At 52.1% G+C, this 9113-nt stretch overlaps 2 non-coding genes across 2 annotated transcripts in view; both read right to left on the reverse strand.

Moving 5' to 3' along the window:
- Positions 1–1226, reverse strand: part of LOC126477003 (large subunit ribosomal RNA) — a 4222-nt gene extending 2996 nt beyond the window's left edge. The window contains exon 1 of the ribosomal RNA XR_007587415.1: positions 1–1226. This exon is cut by the window's left edge and continues 2996 nt beyond it. This is a non-coding gene — a ribosomal RNA (large subunit ribosomal RNA).
- A 188-nt stretch (positions 1227–1414) lies between these two features.
- Positions 1415–1569, reverse strand: LOC126476469 (5.8S ribosomal RNA). Its single transcript, XR_007587001.1, has one exon. It is a non-coding gene; the product is annotated as a 5.8S ribosomal RNA (ribosomal RNA).
- Between the last annotated feature and the right edge of the window lie 7544 nt (positions 1570–9113).

Below are 9113 nucleotides of genomic sequence, written 5' to 3' on the forward strand. Positions count from 1 at the left end.
CCGACGATCGATTTGCACGTCAGAATCGCTACGGACCTCCATCAGGGTTTCCCCTGACTTCGTCCTGGCCAGGCATAGTTCACCATCTTTCGGGTCCCAACGTGTACGCTCTAGGTGCGCCTCACCTCGCAATGAGGACGAGACGCCCCGGGAGTGCGGAGGCCGCCGCCCCGTGAAGGGCGGGGAAGCCCCATCCTCCCTCGGCCCGCGCAAGGCGAGACCTTCACTTTCATTACGCCTTTAGGTTTCGTACAGCCCAATGACTCGCGCACATGTTAGACTCCTTGGTCCGTGTTTCAAGACGGGTCGTGAAATTGTCCAAAGCTGAAGCGCCGCTGACGGGAGCGATTATTCCGCCCGAGAGCATCCCGAGCCAACAGCGGCGCGGGTCCGGGGCCGGGCCAGGTAGGTCCGTCATCCGGGAAGAACCGCGCGCGCTTGCCGGGAGCCCGAGCGCCCAAAGGGGCGAATCGACTCCTCCAGATATACCGCCGGGCAGCCAGCCAGGACACCGGGGCTCTGTCCAACAGACGCGAACCGAGGCCCGCGGAAGGACAGGCTGCGCACCCGGGCCGTAGGCCGGCACCCAGCGGGTCGCGACGTCCTACTAGGGGAGAAGTGCGGCCCACCGCACACCGGAACGGCCCCACCCCGCGGCGAGTGGAAAGGCAACCGGACACGACCCCGCCGCGGATTGCTCCGCGCGGGCGGCCGGCCCCATCTGCCGAGGGCGGAGGCCAGTGGCCGGATGGGCGTGAATCTCACCCGTTCGACCTTTCGGACTTCTCACGTTTACCCCAGAACGGTTTCACGTACTTTTGAACTCTCTCTTCAAAGTTCTTTTCAACTTTCCCTCACGGTACTCGTTCGCTATCGGTCTCGTGGTCATATTTAGTCTCAGATGGAGTTTACCACCCACTTGGAGCTGCACTCTCAAGCAACCCGACTCGAAGGAGAGGTCCCGCCGACGCTCGCACCGGCCGCTACGGGCCTGGCACCCTCTACGGGCCGTGGCCTCATTCAAGTTGGACTTGGGCTCGGCGCGAGGCGTCGGGGTAGTGGACCCTCCCAAACACCACATGCCACGACAGGCGGCAGCCTGCGGGGTTCGGTGCTGGACTCTTCCCTGTTCGCTCGCCGCTACTGGGGGAATCCTTGTTAGTTTCTTTTCCTCCGCTTAGTAATATGCTTAAATTCAGCGGGTAGTCTCGCCTGCTCTGAGGTCGTTGTACGAGGTGTCGCACGCCACACCGCCAGCCGGCTGTGCACGCTACCGAGTAAGTACCGGTATGCGAACCGCCAGGCGACGGGCGCGCATCGCACGTTTAAGGAGACGCGGCCGGCCCCACAGGCGGCCACGACACTCCCAGGTCTGCGAAGCGGGGCAAACGCCGCGCGCTTCAGTATACATAGCCGACCCTCAGCCAGACGTGGCCCGGGAACGGAATCCATGGACCGCAATGTGCGTTCGAAACGTCGATGTTCATGTGTCCTGCAGTTCACATGTCGACGCGCTATTTGCTGCGTTCTTCATCGACCCACGAGCCGAGTGATCCACCGTCCTGGGTGATCTTTTCATAGTTTCCACTATCTCTTTCAAGACAGTTGCATAGGCGGGACTGAGGCGTGTGGCGGCCCCTGTTCCAGCGTTCAGTGTCCAACGGCCTCACGGCCGATGGGCGTCGTACGGCTCCACACCGGAGCGGACAGGCACTCGGGCGAAAGTCATTCAAAACCGGCGCCAGGCGCCAGGTGCCGCAGGCCAGCCGCTCCAGCGCTTCAGCGCTCGTACCACACAACATTGCCGTTAGTTTTGAGACGAACGCGTGGTTCCGCACGCGGCGCACGGCTACTGCGAGCCGTACAGGTAGCGTGTTGCGCGACACGACACGCACATCGAAAGACATGCAGTCTAGTCGGTAATGATCCTTCCGCAGGTTCACCTACGGAAACCTTGTTACGACTTTTACTTCCTCTAAATGATCAAGTTTGGTCATCTTTCCGGTAGCATCGGCAACGACAGAGTCAATGCCGCGTACCAGTCCGAAGACCTCACTAAATCATTCAATCGGTAGTAGCGACGGGCGGTGTGTACGAAGGGCAGGGACGTAATCAACGCGAGCTTATGACTCGCGCTTACTGGGAATTCCTCGTTCATGGGGAACAATTGCAAGCCCCAATCCCTAGCACGAAGGAGGTTCAGCGGGTTACCCCGACCTTTCGGCCTAGGAAGACACGCTGATTCCTTCAGTGTAGCGCGCGTGCGGCCCAGAACATCTAAGGGCATCACAGACCTGTTATTGCTCAATCTCGTGCGGCTAGAAGCCGCCTGTCCCTCTAAGAAGAAAAGTAATCGCTGACAGCACGAAGGATGTCACGCGACTAGTTAGCAGGCTAGAGTCTCGTTCGTTATCGGAATTAACCAGACAAATCGCTCCACCAACTAAGAACGGCCATGCACCACCACCCACCGAATCAAGAAAGAGCTATCAATCTGTCAATCCTTCCGGTGTCCGGGCCTGGTGAGGTTTCCCGTGTTGAGTCAAATTAAGCCGCAGGCTCCACTCCTGGTGGTGCCCTTCCGTCAATTCCTTTAAGTTTCAGCTTTGCAACCATACTTCCCCCGGAACCCAAAAGCTTTGGTTTCCCGGAGGCTGCCCGCCGAGTCATCGGAGGAACTGCGGCGGATCGCTGGCTGGCATCGTTTATGGTTAGAACTAGGGCGGTATCTGATCGCCTTCGAACCTCTAACTTTCGTTCTTGATTAATGAAAACATACTTGGCAAATGCTTTCGCTTCTGTTCGTCTTGCGACGATCCAAGAATTTCACCTCTAACGTCGCAATACGAATGCCCCCGCCTGTCCCTATTAATCATTACCTCGGGTTCCGAAAACCAACAAAATAGAACCGAGGTCCTATTCCATTATTCCATGCACACAGTATTCAGGCGGGCTTGCCTGCTTTAAGCACTCTAATTTGTTCAAAGTAAACGTGCCGGCCCACCGAGACACTCAATAAAGAGCACCCTGGTAGGATTTCAACGGGGTCCGCCTCGGGACGCACGAGCACGCACGAGGCGGTCGCACGCCTTCGGCTCGCCCCACCAGCAGGACGTCCCACGATACATGCCAGTTAAACACCGACGGGCGGTGAACCAACAGCGTGGGACACAAATCCAACTACGAGCTTTTTAACCGCAACAACTTTAATATACGCTATTGGAGCTGGAATTACCGCGGCTGCTGGCACCAGACTTGCCCTCCAATAGATACTCGTTAAAGGATTTAAAGTGTACTCATTCCGATTACGGGGCCTCGGATGAGTCCCGTATCGTTATTTTTCGTCACTACCTCCCCGTGCCGGGAGTGGGTAATTTGCGCGCCTGCTGCCTTCCTTGGATGTGGTAGCCGTTTCTCAGGCTCCCTCTCCGGAATCGAACCCTGATTCCCCGTTACCCGTTACAACCATGGTAGGCGCAGAACCTACCATCGACAGTTGATAAGGCAGACATTTGAAAGATGCGTCGCCGGTACGAGGACCGTGCGATCAGCCCAAAGTTATTCAGAGTCACCAAGGCAAACGGACCGGACGAGCCGACCGATTGGTTTTGATCTAATAAAAGCGTCCCTTCCATCTCTGGTCGGGACTCTGTTTTTTTTTTTTTTTTTTTTTTTTTTTTTTAAAAAAAAAAAAATTCTTTATTCATCAATATATGTGATACATATCAACCCACCACCTTATATAATTAGTGGGTCCTAGTTTATACAATTCTAATGTTACTACTACAGCTTACTCTACGTTAGTTTTCCTTATTCTCACTATGGGCACTTCAATTATCAATTGTACTATTTCTATGCTATTTCATTCTTCTTATACTAATGTACATCTACCTGCAGCGTTACAGGTGTGCCAGCGTTGTATAAACCTACTTGGTGGCCCTGTTCACCGAGCTAATCCCGGTGAACGTGCCCCTGGCACCAGGCTGGCCGGTGTTGTTGTTCGCTGCAGTACTATGCTATTCTTATTATCCTAGCTTATCCTACATTTAACCTAACTTAGCCTAGAGTCAAAATTGGTGAGTGTCTAGATCGGTGGTTTGGCGCACCCTCCCCCTAATCCCAGACGTGGCGGATTCCAGCCGTGAGGCGGCTGGCCAATCCACGCCTCGGCGGAAACAGGACAGGTGCGCAGGGTCAAGTTCGGTATTTGATGTCTAATCGTTGTTCCTTAGATATTCCTTAATTACTTTAAGTGATATCTCATTCGCCAGTTTATTTAGAGTTGGGAAATGGTCCTCGTGCCTGAGCAGGTGATACGTGTCAAAATTGGGTAGCTGTTGACGTAATTGCGCTGCTACGTCGTCGAAGAGGTGGCACTCAATCACCACGTGTTCTGGGGTGCCTGGTGTGGCCCCACAGTCACACGCTGGTGTAGCCCGTTTCCCGAACCAGCATAAATAAGCCGGGTAGGGTCCATGACCTGTGAGGAAGTGCAGCAGTCCTCGTGATGGTGTGAAATGTTTTAGTTGTAGTCTTTCCCTGATGTTGGGCAGCAGTTCATATGTTCTGCGACCGGTTTCTTCATTGTCCCATTGTTGTTGCCAAAGTTCTTCCCCCCTGCGTTTAATTTCCAGTTTATTGCCCACATGTATCCCCATTAAATCGACTATTTTCTCCCTATTTCCCTTCTTCACCCAGTACCATGTCGCTTATTCTCTAATTTTGATGTCGAGCGGACAAAGCCCCATTAACACCGTTAGTGCTGCGCCCGGTGTTGTTCTATATGCCCCTACTGATCTAAGAAGCATGTTTCGCTGCACTCTTCTCACAGCCATGGCAGGCACAACCCTCGTGAGCCTGTGGGCCCAGACTCCTGACCCATATCCTACAATGGATGTCAATATACTATTGTGATATAGTTTGATCAATTCTGGTGGCAGATGGAATCGCTTGTGGCCAATTGATATTAGGTTGTTTAGTGTTTCTAATGATTTATGTGCGACAGTGTCAATATGTGATGCATAAGTCCACCTCTCATCGACGATTACTCCCAAGTATCGCGCTTCATGGCGTCGGAGAACTGGCAAGCCATCTATTCTCACTGTTGGGTTCCTGACTAGTTGTCCCTTCAAGAGTAGGTAAGTGGACTTTGTTGGTGAGATCTTCATTTTGGTCATATGGCACCATGTACTCAAGATGGAGATAGCCCTTTCAATTTTCGGCTCTAGGTCTTCGCGGCTACGGCCGCCAACCAGCAGGAGGAGGTCGTCCGCGTAGGCTATGCCCTCTAGCACATCGTCACTGTTCTGTAGATTGTCCAAGAGGGGTTCCATATTAATGTCCCAAAAGAGTGGCCCCAGGACAGATCCCTGTGGACACCCCTTGGTAATCTTCTTACTTATTCTTCCGCTAGGGGACGATAGCCAGACCTCCCTATTCTCACAATAGCTCCTCAGACAACCATATAGCGACCTCGGGCACTCCTTCTCACGCAGGCGAGAGAAGAGGGAGGGCCACCACAGGTTGTCAAAGGCGCCACTGATGTCTACCATGATGCCGACCACGTATTTGTGCGGGGTAGCGGCACAGACCTCCGCAGCCAGGGCGATGGCGTCAGACGCCGATCTCCCAGCTCTGAAGCCGAACTGTCTGTCGCTCATCCCGCACAAAACTCTGTGTGCTGCCAGTCTGTCTGCCAGCAGCCTCTCAAAAAGTTTCCCCAGTGTGTCTAATAAACAAATAGGTCTATAAGACTTTGCTTCTTGTGGATCTTTATCTGGGCTTTTCTTAATTATCACAACTGTGGCTCTTTTCCAGATTTGGGGGTATTTCCCGAGCCTCAAGCACTCGTTATATAACTTTGTGAGAGGAGCTACCAGCTGGGGGGCCAGGAATTGCACCACCTCCGCGGTAATGCCGTCCGGGCCAGGAGCCTTGCCTCTTTTGAGGGCATTTATCTGAGCGGCTACTTCTTCTTCAGAGAAGGGATATACTACATTGTTGTTCTGATATTCTTCCAGGTCTTGTCTCCGAATTTGTTGCTGTGCCTCGGAGTCATCGTTTTCGTCATCGTCAGGCAGCAGGACGCGGAGCAGGACCTCAGCAGTTTCCTGCCAGGTCTCTGTCATCCTGCCCTGACCCCTGACGGTGGACAGCACCATGGGTGATCTGATCTTTTCCCGTACTAACTTGTACGGTACACCCCATGGGTCCGTGGCTAGCTGTGTTCTTACATATTTCTCCCAGCTCTGTAGCCTAACTGCCTTAAGCTCCTGTTGGAAGTGTTCCTTCTCTTCTCTGTATCTTTGCAACCAACGTTGCTTCTCTTCCCAGACGACACTCCGCTGGTAGTACCTCCTAGCCCTCCGTACAGACTGGCGCATCTGTCCGAGTTCGGTAGACCATGGCGACGGGGGGGCCGCTACGGCTCTCCTCCTGGTTGGTACGGCAGCTTTTACCGCTCTGACAACCGCTTGCACCAGTTCTTCAGCATATCCTTCGACATTTTCGTCACCATCCGGCAATATCGGTATTTCACACTCCCGTGACAGGCGGTCCCAGTCAGCTCTGTTGTAATTCAGCTGTGTCTCCCACCCCATGTCCCAGCGGCACTCTTCGTTCCCTAATGAAAACGTAATGAGGTTGTGGTCACTGGTTGTCACATGATCCCAGACCATCCAATTGGTTAATGTGGTGGCGAGATTGGGCGTGACCAATGTGACGTCGATGTTTGTGCCCTCGCCCCCACCTCCTACATAGGTGGGTGGATTGCCTCGCTTGTTGGCGACAAGCAATTGTAACGCCATGATGGTCTCCTCAGCCTTTTCTCCTCTTTCATCTCGCGTGCCGCTGAACCACAGGGGGGATTTGGCATTTATATCTGCAGTAATGACACATCGACGTCCCCGCAACGCCGCGGCTATTTGCATAAGTTTGTCCAGGAATTCGTCTATTCCTCGTCCGTACTGGAAGTACATATTAATGATGCACAGTACTCCAGCTGGTGTTTGTAGTTCCACGACGTTGCAGTGATCGTCACAGAACTGTGATAGAACTGTGGCTTTTATTGCTTTATTTATTATCATTATAGCTGCTTTGGGTTCCGCTTCACTGTGAACGACTTGCCAATTAGCTGCTGCAAAAGGGATTCGCCCAGCCAGGGAGTATGGTTCCTGTAGACAGAGCACATCCAGACTCCTCTCCTCCACGACCTTACGGAGTTCCTGCATGACTAATCTGCTATTATGAGAGTTAATCTGTCCTACGTTTAAATGGGTCACGTGCGTAATATGTTCTGATGTGTGAATCCGGCCAGTTCTTGCTCCAATCGTGAGCTAGTCTTCCATTTGTGATGCCAGATTGACTATAAATTTCATTAAGATCAAACTTCTCGTTTCTTCTTTCGAAAACCTTTTTGACCAGGTCACGCAGGGCTCCGAAGTCCGTGGGAAGGTTCATTGTCTTCAGCTGTATTCTGTCGACAGCCTCCATTACCGGGAAGGTGACGTCTCTGCCATATTCATGCCCGACACGTACCACATGCCTCAGTGCTGTGGTGAGGACCGCCGGCTCCTCCAGTCGCGCAAGTTGTAATGCATGTTCTAGGTTGGGGTATACCCTATGGGGATCTACGCCCGAACCTTTTTGTGTGAGAGGGTTTGTATCAGATGTTGTACTGTTTATTGTATTATCTTGTACTTTTTGTTTATCCGTAGTTACTATTTGTTTTGCCACAGGTCGCCCTTGCGGTCGTTCTAGTTCTTCAAGCGACCTTAGTCCCCGGTTTCGGGGGAAGGGAGCACTGGTCTGCCCACATGGGTCCGTTTGTACACCAGCATCTTTTGTCTCTACCTGTCTGGTCTGGATTTTTGTCGCTCCTTGTAGGAACTCCCTAAATCTGCTGGCCCTAAGTGCATCCCTAACCCTTTTACTCGGGGACTTTCTTTTAGGCTTCCTGTTGACTGATATGGACTCAGCCATAATCAGTCCTCGAGATAAGCCGTTGCTCTAAAGCCCTGTATGTGGGGCAGTTTCTTCCTGTGGCATTACAATTTCTTTTCCCTCTTCTTGCACAGGGGATACATATCCCTGTTTTGCCACAAGTTTTCCTAGTGTGATCTTCAGCGCCGCACCTGGAGCAAGCCGGCTTTCGCTCACAGTGTTTGTGTATATGGTCGAGGTCCCCGCAATTGTGACAGCGGGGAACCACGAGGTAGTCCCTTACGTTTATGGAGTGGAACCCCATATATATTCTGCCCATAGTGGTGAGCTTACGCCACATACTTCCGGAAACTTCTGCTACATGATGTACTGTATCGCGCTCTCTGGGTCCAGTTTTGAACCGCAATTTGAATTCTTTTTTAAAGTTGTCTGTACTCATTTCCTCAAAATTTTGTTGACATATTGTTTCATAAATCTCATTTTCATTCATGGTGGTGGGCACGTCATATAAGATCACCAAGGGATTCCGCTTTTTGGGCGGTTCACACTTAACGACCTTTTTAAGTTTGTCATGGTTAAGTATCTTATCCCGGTCTTCTTCGGTGGCAACATCTACAATTACAACATTTTTGGTTGCCTTCACCATATTTATTTTAATTTTGTCTGCTGCCGGGTTTACAGTAGTTGTAAATAGTTGTTGCACTTTTTTAATGTCCTGGCCTGGAAGGGGTCTTAAGAAGACCGCCGTGTCGGGCCTTTTGGACACCTTTTCGATGGTCTCTTTTGTTGTCTGTATTTTGGTGGTCGCTTGTGCGACCACTCCTGCCCACGTTTTGGTGGGCTGTTTGCGCAGTCGTTCATTCTCTTTCTCTAACTCCTCTAGCCGCCCCTCGAGCTTCGCACTGGCGATAGCCCAGGCGGCGAGTTCCTTCTTGATTGAGAGAACTGCTGTATTGCTTATCTTGCCGTTCTTTATACTAGAATCTAGCAGTTGGTTGATTCTAGTATGCCACTCAGTGACGTTTTCTGCATTCTGCCCCAGGCCCTCTTCAGGGGTGGGAACAGTATGTGTCGAACACCTCGAGAGAACACTCGAATCACTCGTCTCTTGGTCAGCCATGATTCATTTGACGAGTGAAAAGGTTGGGAGCCCGTCTCTTGCCCCGGACCGG

The sequence above is a fragment of the Schistocerca serialis genome, chromosome 4, assembly GCF_023864345.2.
Source record: "Schistocerca serialis cubense isolate TAMUIC-IGC-003099 chromosome 4, iqSchSeri2.2, whole genome shotgun sequence".
Taxonomy (NCBI): Eukaryota; Metazoa; Arthropoda; class Insecta; order Orthoptera; family Acrididae; genus Schistocerca; species Schistocerca serialis.